Source organism: Eulemur rufifrons, chromosome 17 (genome assembly GCF_041146395.1).
Source record: "Eulemur rufifrons isolate Redbay chromosome 17, OSU_ERuf_1, whole genome shotgun sequence".
NCBI classification, from domain to species: domain Eukaryota; kingdom Metazoa; phylum Chordata; class Mammalia; order Primates; family Lemuridae; genus Eulemur; species Eulemur rufifrons.
The window spans coordinates 16,874,780-16,889,249 of NC_090999.1; the positions used below are offsets into that span (position 1 = coordinate 16,874,780).

At 33.7% G+C, this 14,470-nt stretch overlaps 1 non-coding gene across 1 annotated transcript; it reads right to left on the reverse strand.

Moving 5' to 3' along the window:
• Window positions 1-706: 706 nt before the first annotated feature.
• On the reverse strand, window positions 707-919 carry LOC138398451 (small nucleolar RNA U3). Its single transcript, XR_011235949.1, has one exon. It is a non-coding gene; the product is annotated as a small nucleolar RNA U3 (small nucleolar RNA).
• Window positions 920-14,470: the final 13,551 nt, after the last annotated feature.

Below are 14,470 nucleotides of genomic sequence, written 5' to 3' on the forward strand. Positions count from 1 at the left end.
ATTTCACCTAACATAATGCCCTACAGCTCCATCCATATTGTCTCAAAAGGCAGTATAAACTTCTTTTTTTATGGCTGAATGATAAGATGTTGTATGTATATACTGTACTTTCTTTATACATTCATCTATTCTGGAAAATGTACATTGTTTCCATACATTGGCTATTATGAAGAGTGTTGCAATGACTATGGGACCACAGATATCTTTTTACGATCCTGATTTCAATTCCTTTGGCTATATCCCCAAAAGTGGGATTTCTGGATCATATAGTAGTTCTATTCTTTTTTGTTTTGAGGAAACTCCATAATGTTTTCCATAAAAGAGGTACTAGTTTACATTCTTAACTACAGAATATAAGGATACCCTTTTCTCCACATCCTCTTCAACCTTTGTTAACTTTTGACTTTTTGATAACAACCATCTTAGCAGATAAGAGTTATATCTCACTGTGGATTTGATTTGCATTTTCCTAATGATTAGTAATATTGAGCACCTTTTCACATACTGTTAATGATTTGTATATCTTTTTTGGAGAAATGTCTTTTCAGACATTTTGCTCATTTCCTAATAGGTTTCTTTGTTTTTTGCTATTCAGTTGTATGAGTTACTTGTATATTTTGGATACCAACCCATTATCAGATATATTATTAGCAAATATTCTCTCTTATCTCCTAGGTTGCCTTTTCATTCTTTCCTTTTTTAAGGTACCACTGAGCCTGCATCCTCTTCCTCTTCCTCCCACTGTAGGGAGAGGAGAAGATCATCCTTGGCAAATGGTGGTTTCAGCAAAGCAGCACCAAGAGCTGACTTCACACTGAGGAAAGAATGCTATACTTCATTGTGGTTTCCAGTACTCTACACATTCAGAGAAACTTTTCTAGTAATGAACTATAGAAATGATCTCTGAAAGTATAGTGTTGCCTTTTCATTTTGTTAATTGTTTCTTTTGTTGTGCAGCAGATATTTACTTTGATGCAATCTCACTTGTTTGTTTTTGCTTTTGCTGCCTGTTCTTTTGGCGTCATATCCAAAAATTGTTGCCAAACTAATGTCAAGGTGATTTTTTCTATTTTTTTGAGGAGTCTTACATTTAAGTATTTAATCCATTTTAGTTTATTTTTGTGTATATTATAACATATGAGTCAAGTTTCATTCTTTTACATGTAGATATTCAATTTTCCCAACACCATTTTTTGAAGAGATGATCTTATTCCCATTCTGTATTCTTATTGCTCCTATCAAGACTGTATATGCATGGGTTTATTTCTGGGCTCTCTATTCTGTTCCACAGGCCTATTTGTTCCTATGCCAGTACCAGAATTTTTTGATTACTATAACTTTGTAATAAATTGAAATCAGAAAATGTGATTCCTCCAGCTTTGCACTTCCAGCTCTTTGGCTATTCAGAGTCTTTTGTGGTTCCATGTAAATGTCAGGATTATTTTTTCTGTTTTTTAAAAAAATGTCATTGGAATTTTTGTAGGATTTTATTGATTCCTTAGATCACTTTGGGTAGTATAAACATTTTAACAATACCACAGAAATACAAAAAATTGTAAGAGACAACTATGAATAATTATATACTAACATTGCATAATCTAGAAAAAAATGAATAAATTCCTAGAAACATAAAACTTATGAAGACTGAATCATAGTAGAAAATCTGAACAGACCAATAATGACTAAGGATATTAAATCAGTAATTAAATTTTTGTGACAAAGAAAAGCTCAAAATAGATGGCTTCAAGCTAAATTCTACCAAACATTTGAAGAATAAAATTAAGACCAATACTTCTGAAACTCTCCCAAAAATTTGAAAAGGAGAGAATATCCCAAAATTATTCTGTAATATCAAAGCCAGAAGAGGATGCTACAATAAAAGAAAATTACAGCCTAATATCTCTGTATACACTACAAACACACACACACACACACACACACACACACACATTTTCTTTATTCACTCATCAGTTGATGGGCACTTAGTTTAATTACATATCTTTGCAATTGTGAATTGTGTTGTGATACAAACATTCGGAGGCAGCTGTCTTTTTGATATAATGACTTCTTTTCCTTAGACTGGATATTCAGTAATGGGATTGCTGGATTGAACGGTAGGTCTACTTTTAGTTCTTTGAGGATTCTCCATCCTGTTTTCCGTAGAGGTTGTACTAGTTTACATTTCCACCAACAGCATATAAGTGTTCTATTTTCACTGCATCCATGCCAACATCTACTTTATTTTAATTTCTTAATAATGGCCATTCTGGTAGGGGTAAGGTAGTATCTTATTGTGGTTTTAATTTGCATTTCCTTGATGATTAATGGTGCTGAGTATTTTTTTGACCAGTTGTCTATCTTCTTTTGAAAAGACTTTTCATATCTTTTACCCACTTTTTAATGGGATTATTTGTCTTTTTCTTACTGATTTGAGTTCTTTGTAGATTTTGGATATTAGATCTTTGTACAGTTTGTATGTATAGTTTATGATATTTTCTCTCATTATATAGGTTGTCTATTTACTGTATTTATTTCCCTTGCTGTGCAGAAACTTTTTAATTTAATTAAGTCCAATTTATTTATTTTTGTTGTTGCTGTATTTGCCATTTCAATTGTAGGCATAAATCCTTTGCCTAGGCTGATGTCTAGAGAGTTTTTTCATGTTTTCTTCTAGAATTTTTATGGTTTCAGGTCTTACATTTAAGTCTTTAATCTATCTTGAGTTAATTTTTATAGATGGTTAAAGATAGGGATCTTGTTTTATTCTTCTGCAGATGGCTATCCAATTTTCCCACCACTACTTAGTGAATAAGGGTTTACTTTCCTTGGTGTATGTTTTTTTCTGCTTTATTGAAAATCGGTTGGTTGTAGCTCAATGGTTTTATTTCTGAGTTCTCTATTCTGTTCCATTGTTCTATGTCTCTACCTTTATACCAGTACCATCCTGTTTTGGTTACTGTAGGCTTATAGTAGTATAATTTGAAGTCAGGTAATGTGATATCTCCAAATTTGTTCTTTTTGTATAAGATTGCTTTGGTTATTTGTGCTCTGTTTTGTTTCCACATTAAGTTTAGGATTAATTTATCTAGATCTGTGAAAATGATGTTGGCATTTTGATGGTAATTGCATTGAATCTGTAAATCACTGAGCAGTATGGATATTTTAACAATGTTTACTCTTCTTATCCATGAGCATGAGATATTTTTCCATTTTTTTGTGTCATCTATGATTTCTTTCATTACTATTTTATAGTTCTCCTTATAGAGGTCCTTCACCTCATTGGTTAGGTATATTCCTAAGCATTTTATTTTCTATGAAGTCATTGTAAATGATTTTTAGTTCTTGATTTGACTCTCAGCTTGACTGTTGTTGGTATATAGAAATGGTACTGATTTGTACACATTGATTTTGTAACTTGAGACTTTGCTGAATTCATTTATCAATTCTGCAAGTCTTTTGGTGGAGTCTTTAGGATTTTTCTAGATATAAGAGCATATCATTGGCAAATGGGAGAGTTTGACCTCTTCTTTCCCAATTTGAATGCCCTGTATTTCTTTCTCTTGCCTGATTGCATAGTACTTCCAGTACTATGTTGAAAAGAAGTGGTGACTGTGGGCACTCTCCTATTGTTCCATTTCTTAGGGGGAATGCTTTCAAATTTTCCCCATTCAGTATGATGTTAGCTGTGGGATCATCATATAAGACTTTTATTATTTTGAGGTATGTACTTCTATGCCTAATTTGTTGAGAGTTTTTATAATGAAGGGGTGCTGGATTTTTTAACAAATACGTTTTCCACATCTATTGAGATGGTCATATTATCTTTGTTGTCCCTCTTCTTATAAGGACACCAGCCCTTTTGGATTATAACCTTATTTAAATGTAATTACCTCTTTAAAGATCATTTCTCCAAATATAATCAAATTGGAAGCTAGAGGTTCAACATATGAATTTTGAGGGACGCAGTTAAGTCCATAACTCTGAGCAATCAGTGATCATGTCATCAATACTAGCTTCTGAAAGCCAGTGAAATAATGATAGCCCCACACTTTGAGAATGCATCCATTCAGAAACAGCCTTACTCCATTGACCATGAAACCAATATATAAACACCGGTAAATGTGCTTCCATAGGTAATACTCAGCATTTCTAAATAGATCTATTTCTGAAAGACCACTGATCCTTGAACTTTACGCTTCCCTAAACATTATCAGTAGACTGATTAGTAGGAAGATGGCAGCAAACAATAAAGCTCTCTCTTAATTAGCAAGTAATAAATTCAACTTTTTTATTTCTGATGTTTAGTGGTAGCCTCATCTTTTCCACAAAGGTATAAAATGTAATTTCTAGGCTTAAAATAAATAAAAATCAAATTTAAAGCTGTGGCTTTTACATTAATTACATGCTGACTTCTTACCTAAATGTCTTGCTCACTTCCTCCTCCACCCACCATTACTGAAACTATACCTGCAAGTCTTTCTTTTCAGTGTTGCTCTTCTACAGACATGATTTACCTATTATATTTTGTTTAAATATCATAGAACAAATTAATTTTCTTCAATCCATAATATACCTGGGTAATTTCTAAGTCAAAATATATACATACACACACACACACACACACACACACACTCACACAAAGACATTTTTCATTAACAATAGTTTTCATTACCTTCTTTCTTATATTTATAGAGTTGCTAAAAGTTAAAACAATGTTCAGAGTCTTTTGGATGGTGTTCTATGTATATTTATTGTTCTGCTTTGGAATTTGTAGATGCTATATGATGTGTACACCAAGAAAAAATAACTAGTTATTCATTTTTGTCTTCTTGTTTTCTCTGTCTGGAGGAAATCAATTTTGGATACTTTATTTAAAGGTGTTAATTACCACAGATTATTGAGACCATATGGGGTATAATCATTAAAATTGAATATATATTCTCATAATAAGTATACCATGTACAGCTTTCAAGAGAACTTTTATAGTTCATTAAGATGTCATATTCAATATTATGTTTATCTTATTTGATACGCTGATAATGTTAATTTTATTTTTAAGCTGAGTATTGGTGTTTAAAGTTATTTTCTACTTGTATACTTGTAAATATTTATAATAAGGCTTTCATATTACATTATTTTACTTGAGAATTTATATAGTACAAACAATATATTGCTTATGTTTAAATACTTATACATAAGATATATATGAAGGATCTTGAGACTAGTTTAAGAAACTTATAAATGTAAGAAAAAGGTAGTATTTTATAAAATGATGGAATTTTAAGTTTACTTTCTTTGGGACTTTGGGCCACAATTTAATTAAATCATTTTTTTAGTTCCTTATTTAGAAAAAAATTGAAGGTTTTTAATAATCATTGATGTGCATTTTGGGGTTTAAAATATTGCCTGTAACTATTTCTCACATGTAAATATTTATTATGTTCATAGCTACCCTTTCTGAAAATTATTTTTTTTATTTTGCCTTTTCCAGATTGATTAAAGCTTCGAATTCAGGTTAATAATGTTGTTTGGAATATTAAAATAAATAAAGCTGTTAAGATTCTAGCCCACAGGTAAATCAAACATATGCTTCTTTTCCTTATATAAAAAGATTAATGTAGATAGCTTGATTTATTTGACATCCTTTAGATTTTAATTATTTTACACTTATTGTGAGAGCTCTTTTGTTTACTAAATCTAGGATTAAAGAAAATGGATATGTGAAAAGTAAAGTGAAGTCATTCTAGGTTAATTATGTATAATGAAAACATTAATATGAATATATTTTAATGACTATATTTCTCTGGCTAAAAGAAGCATACTCAAGTTTTATGCATGGACTAGCATAATAACTGTCAACAAATCAATTTTTAAATGAACAAAACAATTGAGAAATAAACTTGTCAATCATTGGCATCCATAATATACTTCACAGGATAAAATTAAGGTCTCTGGAGATTTGCTAACATCCTCATTGTCACTTTACCTCACATATCACTATCCATCACTGTAACATCCTGAACCCAGTGAATCCATTAAGGAAATATTCATGCCCAGTACAGACCTTATAATAATTCCTTTGGATAACGCTGATTTAATATTGTTTATTGTTGATTCACACTAAATGGGTGTCAAGAAAGTTATAGTATCATAGGCATAAATTCACCATTTTAATATACAAACATGTTCCAGAAATTAAATCAATTCAAATGACTAAATTGCCCATCTCTACCCAAGCTGTCCATCTAATAAAAGATAAATATACAAATATCATATAGATGGTAGGTGTGCTTTTGGAGTGGACCTTGGTAATTTTGAATGCTTTGACAAAAGGTGCTTCCTGACCTCTATAGAATCTGCCATAAAATAGAACAAACAAATTAAAATATGTTTTATATTACTTGCTGTTCTATGGGCAGCCATAGGAAAGATGGACTGTTATTCAAAGCATACAGGCTTAGAATCCCAGAATCTCCTATGAGCACCTTAAAAAGCACTATAAAACAAATCAGTTGCCTGCAGGTATGGGCTATAAATATGATACGATTTGTTAGCTCAGTCTCAGGATGAATTGAGGTTTTTCCTTGCCAGAGAGCTACTGTTTTAACAGTAGCAAAAACCAAAAATTGTTCATTTGTTTTATTTCTAAACTGGGGAATTCCAACCTAACTTTCCAATGTCAAGGATACAAATTATACTGGGACTATCACTGAAGAATTCTGCAAAGCCTTGCTATTACTCAAAATATCCATTGCTCATATCATACTCAATCCTTAATCTGTATTAAGGTTACCCAGAGAACTCTAAAATAAGCCAAGTGTGCTACTCAAGAGAGCTCCCTTGAGGAATTACCCTACTCCCTTTTCATACATGCTGTATGAGCTGCAATTCAAATTGTGGAATAATGCAAACATAAAAGGGTTCTGAATTTTATTCTGACCTTTTTTTTTTTTTTCAGTCATAAATAAGCATAGGTCTGCCCTAGAGGCTAGAGTGAGCAATTTATATCCATTACCTGGTATAGTCTTAGACAATCACTTGAACCAACTTTTCCCTTGGTTAGACAAAGAGAACTTGAAGTAGCAAATATTTCCTGTTACACCTGTAGATGAAAAACAAAGATCAGGTAAAACAATTCAAGAACAGTTTAATGGCCGGGCGCGGTGGCTCACGCCTGTAATCCCAGCACTCTGGGAGGCCGAGGTGGGCGGATCGTTTGAGCTCAGGAGTTCGAGACCAGCCTGAGCAAGAGCGAGACCCCATCTCTACTAAAAAAAATATAAAAGAAATTATATGGACAGCTAAAATATATATATAGAAAAAATTAGCCGGGCATGGTGGTGCATGCCTGTAGTCCCAGCTACTCGGGAGGCTGAGACAGGAGGATCACTTGAGCCCAGGAGTTTGAGGTTGCTGTGAGCTAGGCTGACGCCACGGCACTCACTCTAGCCTGGGCAACAGAGTGAGACTCTGTCTCAAAAAAAAAAAAAAAGAACAGTTTAATGAAAATGACCATGTGGTCTAGAACAGGCCTTGCCATTCTTTGAGCTATATTTTCCTCATCTGTATTTGTTAATCTATGCCTCTGTATCCATAAGTATCTTAGTTTTCCTTAAACCCTCTTTAGAATCACACATTAAAAGCCCCTCTCAACCTCCCTTTACTAACACAGCCCAGGTATTTTAGAGAAGAAAAAGAAATATCTTTTCCTCATCTATCACAAAGTTTATGGCCAAGACTCCCATAATAAAAGGCATATTAACAGAGAAAAGCATACAAACTATTTAATATGTGTTTTAGGAGACATCAGAGCCTTTAGAAATGAAGACTCAAGGGCCCGGGGAAAACTCTTTATTTTGATGGAAAATCATTCAGAAGTACGACTGTAGGACAAAAGAATATGATCTAATAATGGCAACAAATTGGGGGGAACTCAGCAAAGCCTGTTTGTTCAGATTCTTTTCTGTATTTCTGTCTGACATTCCTTCCCTTCCAGTGTATGACAGGATAAGTGTCACCTGAGGTTCTCCAGGGCAAAAGGAAAGGCCAATGTCACAGAGTGACTTTCTTAGGTTTTATGGTGTATTTCAGGGAGAAAAGGGTGAAGGGAATTCCAAGTTATATGACCTGCTTCAGGAGAGAGGGGACAGCAGAAGTCTGGAGACACCTTCTTGCTTCTGTAGTTTTCCCAATTTCCTTCAGTGTAAAATACTCAGCATGCCAAGGTACCATCTTTTCGGGTACCATGTTCTGAGCCCTAACATACATATATTATTACCCTTGCTGCTGAAATCTAAATAGGTCTAACTTTCAATAAAGGTGTGTTCTCGGAGGTCTTTGGCTGATGGGCTTCTATATTTCTTAGAGGCCTTCAAATGAATTTTTAAATTTTAATTATTCTTTTATTTACTATTAGAAATAGTAAATATTTAAAAATATTTTAAAAATTTAAAACAAATGATATATTACTGAAGAAACAAAACCATTATGAATTAATGGGGTAAATATTAATATATAATATTTAGAAACTATTTTGGCTCCAAATTGCCAGTTTTCCTCACATCTAATAATTTGAGCTAATTTTTCATGTTTGTACAGATCTGTAATGCCTGCACATCTTAAAGTTTGCTTTACTCCTATCTCCAATATCACCCTCTACCGAAATCACTGCAGTTCCTTACTGTATACCCAGTTTTGTCAAAGTTCCCTAAGTCCAGGACATGCATGGGGGGGTTGAGCAATGGAGGTCATTTGACCTTTCAGGAGCACAGAAAGTTATTTACAAAAGAAAGAAGTTCACGTAAAATATTTTTTAAAAGGCACAATAAATTCATTTTTATTTTACTTAATGCATAAGCATATTTTATATGAAGTTATGGAAATACATTACTTTTCTTTTGCGAAATGTATGCTGAAAAATTACTGTGTGACCTGAATGCATTCCATGAATAAGAAATATACTCAGCAATAGAAGTTTGGAGTATGTTCCTAACAGTCCTACCTTTGCTAGTGATTTTTTCTCTATGTAGAATGCCTTTTTCCCATCCTCCCTTCAGTCTGATAGCTAATTTGCTGCATTATCTTTGGCTCATGTGTTATCTCCTTCAGGAATCTATCCTTGACCTCTTCAGACTGAATTTGTCGGCCCTTTTTTGTGATTCCATCATATTCTGCATAAATATATCATCCCATATCCTTAAATTATTTTTTTTCTGAGTCTGTTTCTCCCATAGCTAATGGATTTCTTGAGAGAAATCTTACCTTATTCATTTCTGTATCTGCAATGCGTAGCTCAGTGATCGTACAATAATCTCCAAGTAAATGAGTGAGAAATAAATGAGTGGTTATAATCTCTTCCTATTTCAGACTTAAAATCTAGTAGAGACAACCAGGTGCTTCTTATTTAAAATACATCATTTTGAAAAACCTAACAAATACTCCCATATTTGCTATTATGACTGATTAAGTGTTCTCTACAGTGTATAATGAAATTACTTTCTTTGTATTGAAAGTGATTTTGTTGCACTATTGAAAAAATATCAATTAGATACTAATTAGCTTTGCTCTCTGCTTGTGGAGGGTTTGAGGTAAATGGGTGTGGAAAAGAATGGGAGCAATAATTAAGTAAACATTTAGGTAATTCAAACCTTGTGCTCCTTGCAGATAAAAATGCAAATCATGTTTGCAATATAACCTCCATACAGACAACCAGGGCAGATGCTAATGAATCTAACATGTTTGTCTTAAGTAGTTTAAGTTTTAAAACCATTGATTTCTTTGCCAAAAAAAAAAAAGACTGAAACATAAACTAAAGTTGTTATGCTGTACCAAACCCAGAAAATTAAAGGCTGCTAATGACCCTTTGTAATACATTGTGAAGATGATGATTATGAAAAAGCATAGCAATATTGATGAATCATTCTCATCTGGCAAGAGGTCCTGACTTATTTGACAGAAGGTACCTTGCATAGATCAGCATAGAGAAGTGAGAGATAACAGTTATTGCGCTACATGATAGTGTAATAATACAACATTTACAGAGTTTTAAAGTGCAAGTGAGAAACAATAAAAGTGAAGAATTTCACAGTTAAAGAAGAAACATACCAGTCTGCCCTTTAGTACAAAGTCACAACCCACAATTAAGGGACTCATGATTCAGGGTGAATGTGGCTGCTTGTTTAAAGAAATAGTCTGCACAAATTATTCAAGTCTTATTTATTTCATTTTTTTTACACTGAGAAATATACATACTTTCTTTACAATGCCTGGATAATAACACTCCTTAAACCATATGGTTTTGTTTTTCTACTCAAGGAGAAAAAAAAATGTTGGCGAACAATTACCAATCTTGTGTAAACGTAAGTTGGCCTAGATGTTTTGTATATCCAAATCTAGGATGCCCCATTTTTCCAAATTTGTTTCCCTCTCCTCTCTAATTGTACCCTCTACTGGAATTATTGTCTGCTTGTTCTGAAATAGTCCCTGAGAGCTTTTATTTGCATGAGTCAATCTCCTTCTTTGTGGTTCTTTCTTACCTATGTCTACCCAATTCATGCTCCTATTTTAAAAGCCCCTCCTATGTCCTATAAGGATAACATTTAATGTTTATTTAATGCTTCTTATGTGCCAAAATGCGGTGAGAAGTTTACATGCAGTATATTATTTAATCTTCATAAAAACCTTGAGGAGGTTGTAATAATTATGCCCATTTCACAGATGATGAAACTCAGAGATAAAGAAGTCACATAATATCCCCTAGGTCTAATGTTTAACAACTAGCATGGTTTAAACTTAGTTCTCACCAACTACAAAAATTTCCTTCTGTGTTCCTTCTGAAATTATTAACATTGACTCAGAATTTAGCTTTCAATTATCGTATGATTATTTTCACACGAATTATTTATGCACCTGAGAGTAGACTATCAGATGGAAGAATCTTAAGTTTTATCTTTCTGAGTTGCCAGAACATTTAAAATGTTAACTAAGGAAGAAGCTGAGGCACAAAATATGATTTTAAAGAATTTACATGAGCCTAAGAAATACTTCCAAGTTGCCCTGGGGAGTGTGCCATTTGGCCTTTGTTACAAGAAGATTTTTAAAGGAAAAAGGGTACAAGGAATGGACTGACACAAAGTTGTTTGACATGAATTCTCATTGGTTTACAGAAACAGCATTGACTAGTGGTTGGGTAAATACATTATTGAACTATAGTGTATGAGTTTTGTTGTCCAGCTATTCACTGTTAAAGTGTAGGGCATGAGTTATGTCCAGTGTATGACATTTTATGGCGACTTGATTTCAGCTGGTCTAAAGCATAGTAAGTGGTTTCAAGAGGTAATTAGCTCAAGGGAGGAGTGAGATACATAACATTTTAAATTCCTCTATGGGACTGATAATTTAAAGGAACATATTCTTCAGATACAATGTGTATTTTCTATCTTAGGCGCTTATTACTCAATATGCAGTGATAGGTAGAAACACACAATAAAGTTATCAATCTTGATTTTAAAGGACATATGATCAGTTTGAAACATAACATATTCACTAAAAAGAAAAGATAAAAATCAGTATAAAAATAACTATAATTTTTTAAAACAAACAAGACAGTTGTATTTATAGAAAATAACACCAAGAAAGAGATTTTTACTGAATGTCTATAAAAAAATTCTATATTGAGCTGGGTACTGCAAAATCCCCAATGAGCTTATAGTTTATAAGGAGAGGCTGATCAGTAAGCCAGCAAAAAAAAAAAAAAAAAAAAAAGGAAGAGAAAAACAAGGTCTATGAGAATCATGTGCACCCAGTGTTACTGAACACACAGAAGTGACGTACGGCTCTCACAGGAAGGACTGCCTAGATGCTTGGATGCCTGAGATGATCCAGGATCACTGAGAGTTAGCCAGGAAAATGAAGTAGAGAAAGATATTCCAGAAAAAGAAAAAAGAAAAGAGAGATAAAAATGAATACTGAGGAAGGGAGGTCAATGTACATTAATGAAAATGCAAATGATTCAGTAAGACTGGACTAACAAGTGCAAAGGGTGCAGTGCTAGTGGGGAAGCCAAACAATGTAAACACACGCTGTGTCCTTGATTGTCTTTCCTGCCCCACTAAAAAGCTTTGAACTCTTCCTTAGAACTTTGGCAATTCAATAGAACTTTTTGCAAGGAAGGTATGCAATTAAATCCCTAATTTATAGAATCACAATGGTAGAAATGCTGAGGGTAATTAGAGGGGTTGAAAAGTTAATTCTGAGTCAAGTTATTATAAATCAAGGAAGAAATAACAAAGCAGCAGGGAAGGATATTCAAAAGATACTCAGAAACCAGAAGCAAGGGAACTTGGTGAAAGATTGGATTGAGAGAGTAAAAAAGAGCATATCACAAAGGAAGAAATTCAGTGTATAACTTAAGCAACTGGATAGATGTGAAGGACTGCCTGAGATTGCAGAACAAACATACTGATAGCACACTGTGAAGATGATAAGATCAATTTGAATATTTATATTTGTAATGCCAACAGGAGATTTTTAGCTGACAGTCTTGACCTCACAGTGAGATTTGACATGAGATAAAGATATGGGGATTCAGTATTTAGGTAGAGGAGTGATTTCCATCACGCAGGGAGTATGTGCATAGCACAAAGAAAAGAAAATGGTAATTGATCCCTGAGGAAAGCAAACATTCAGAGGGTAAGCAATAAAAGAGAAAGCAGAATATAAATTGGGCCAACACATGTAGGAATGATAAAGTAGAAATAGGGAGGGGAAAACTGGAAGTTAAAATGTATTCTAGAAACAGCACCATTCTATGTACTTCAAATGGAGAAGATTTAAAACAAAGAACTGCAAATTTATCACAGGGACTGGGGAAGCAAAAAATAAAAACAGTGAGACTATTCAAAGATTAATAATTTTGATAAATTACTACTGCCCTTAAGTCAAAAGAGCCAGATTGTATGATTGCTCTGCTGCTGGAAGAGATTGTGTTGCTGTCTTGGCTGCTTTGGAACAACTTTAAACTCTACCACATTTCCACTGCCTTCCAAATATCCAGAGGCCCACACTACTTTTTATGCTATAGTAGCATCTAAATTTAAAATAGCTCACTGATATTTTTGCTGCCTTTGGCAAAATTAAGCTACCAAGGCTATGTTGGAGGAACATCCATAAGTCGAAAAGAGAGCAGCACATGACTTCTTTCTTTTTCCCATTTCCCAGACTCCTAATGCCTTTTATTGGGAAAAAAAATCTATCAAGGAAATAAGTTTTTAGGCTTCAACAAGGCAGAAAAAAAAATGGAAGTAGAGCTGAGGAAAAAACAGACAAATGCCAGGTACACAAAATTTTAAGGATGGATGGTCAATGTAAGAGATTTGGACTGAAGAATTTTGATTTGATTGAAAACTACCAACCAAATTGCTTTCTGAAATTATGCTTTAATTTATTCTCTTACTAGAATTGCATGGGTGTGTTTTTACACATTCGTCAATACCAGAGATTATCAAAACTTTTCATTTGCATTGCAGTCGTTGGAAGGACTGTCTGCTGGTTGTTTTTATTAAGAGATCTGAGTACATTTTCAGTGCCAATTCAGCCACATATTGTACCTGTCCAGAAGGATACTTCTAGGAAAGACATGACCTCACATCTCTCCTGATCCTAGGAAACAAAAGAGTGGTCTTGTGGTCATGACAGTGATTCTGTTTTCCAGGTAAGCTTTCTACCTCTCAATATTTACAGTTCCTCAAAGGAAGAGCCTGAGATGATGATTTGAGTGCAAGAATTTTATTTAGTGAGTAAACTCAAGAAATATTAAAGACACAGGGAAGAATATGTCTCGAACTTAGGAGACTTACTAGTGTGATTCATGGTGCTTCCTTGCCCAGACATAACATAGTGACATAGTGAAAGTGTGAGAAAGTGAGAAAAGGAAGAGAAGCAAGTCAATAAAGAATGTATTAATTTATTTGCTGTTGCTGTAAAAATTTGACACTAAATCCCACAGGTGTCCCTTTGAAAAACTGTAGAGCACTCCCCTAAATTTTGTCTTCCCAAATCCGAGAAAACTGAGATATTTTTCAACTCTTAGTCCTCATTTGCTGAGGATAAACATGGGGTGTTAACTTGCTGGTATTTATGTGTATCAGTTGAAGGCAGTCCTGTGAACAGAGACACTCTGAGACAGGAAGAACAAGGAAGCCATTGTGATGTATTGGAACTGGTTTCGGGTGAATATGGACAAAGGTGAAATAGGTGTAGCTCTGCTCTGTTCCTCCCCTTTCAACACATCCATCCCGAATTAAGTTCACTCTTTCCAGTCAATGACTCTTCAAGATTGTAACTGGAAATGATGCCTCCAAAAGATCTTCAAGTAGAGAGTTAACTGTGCAATTTACAGTCACCATGCTATAGTTCTTCTTGAGGCCGTAATTAATATTTAGTACTTTGTTCCTCTACAACAATTCTAAAT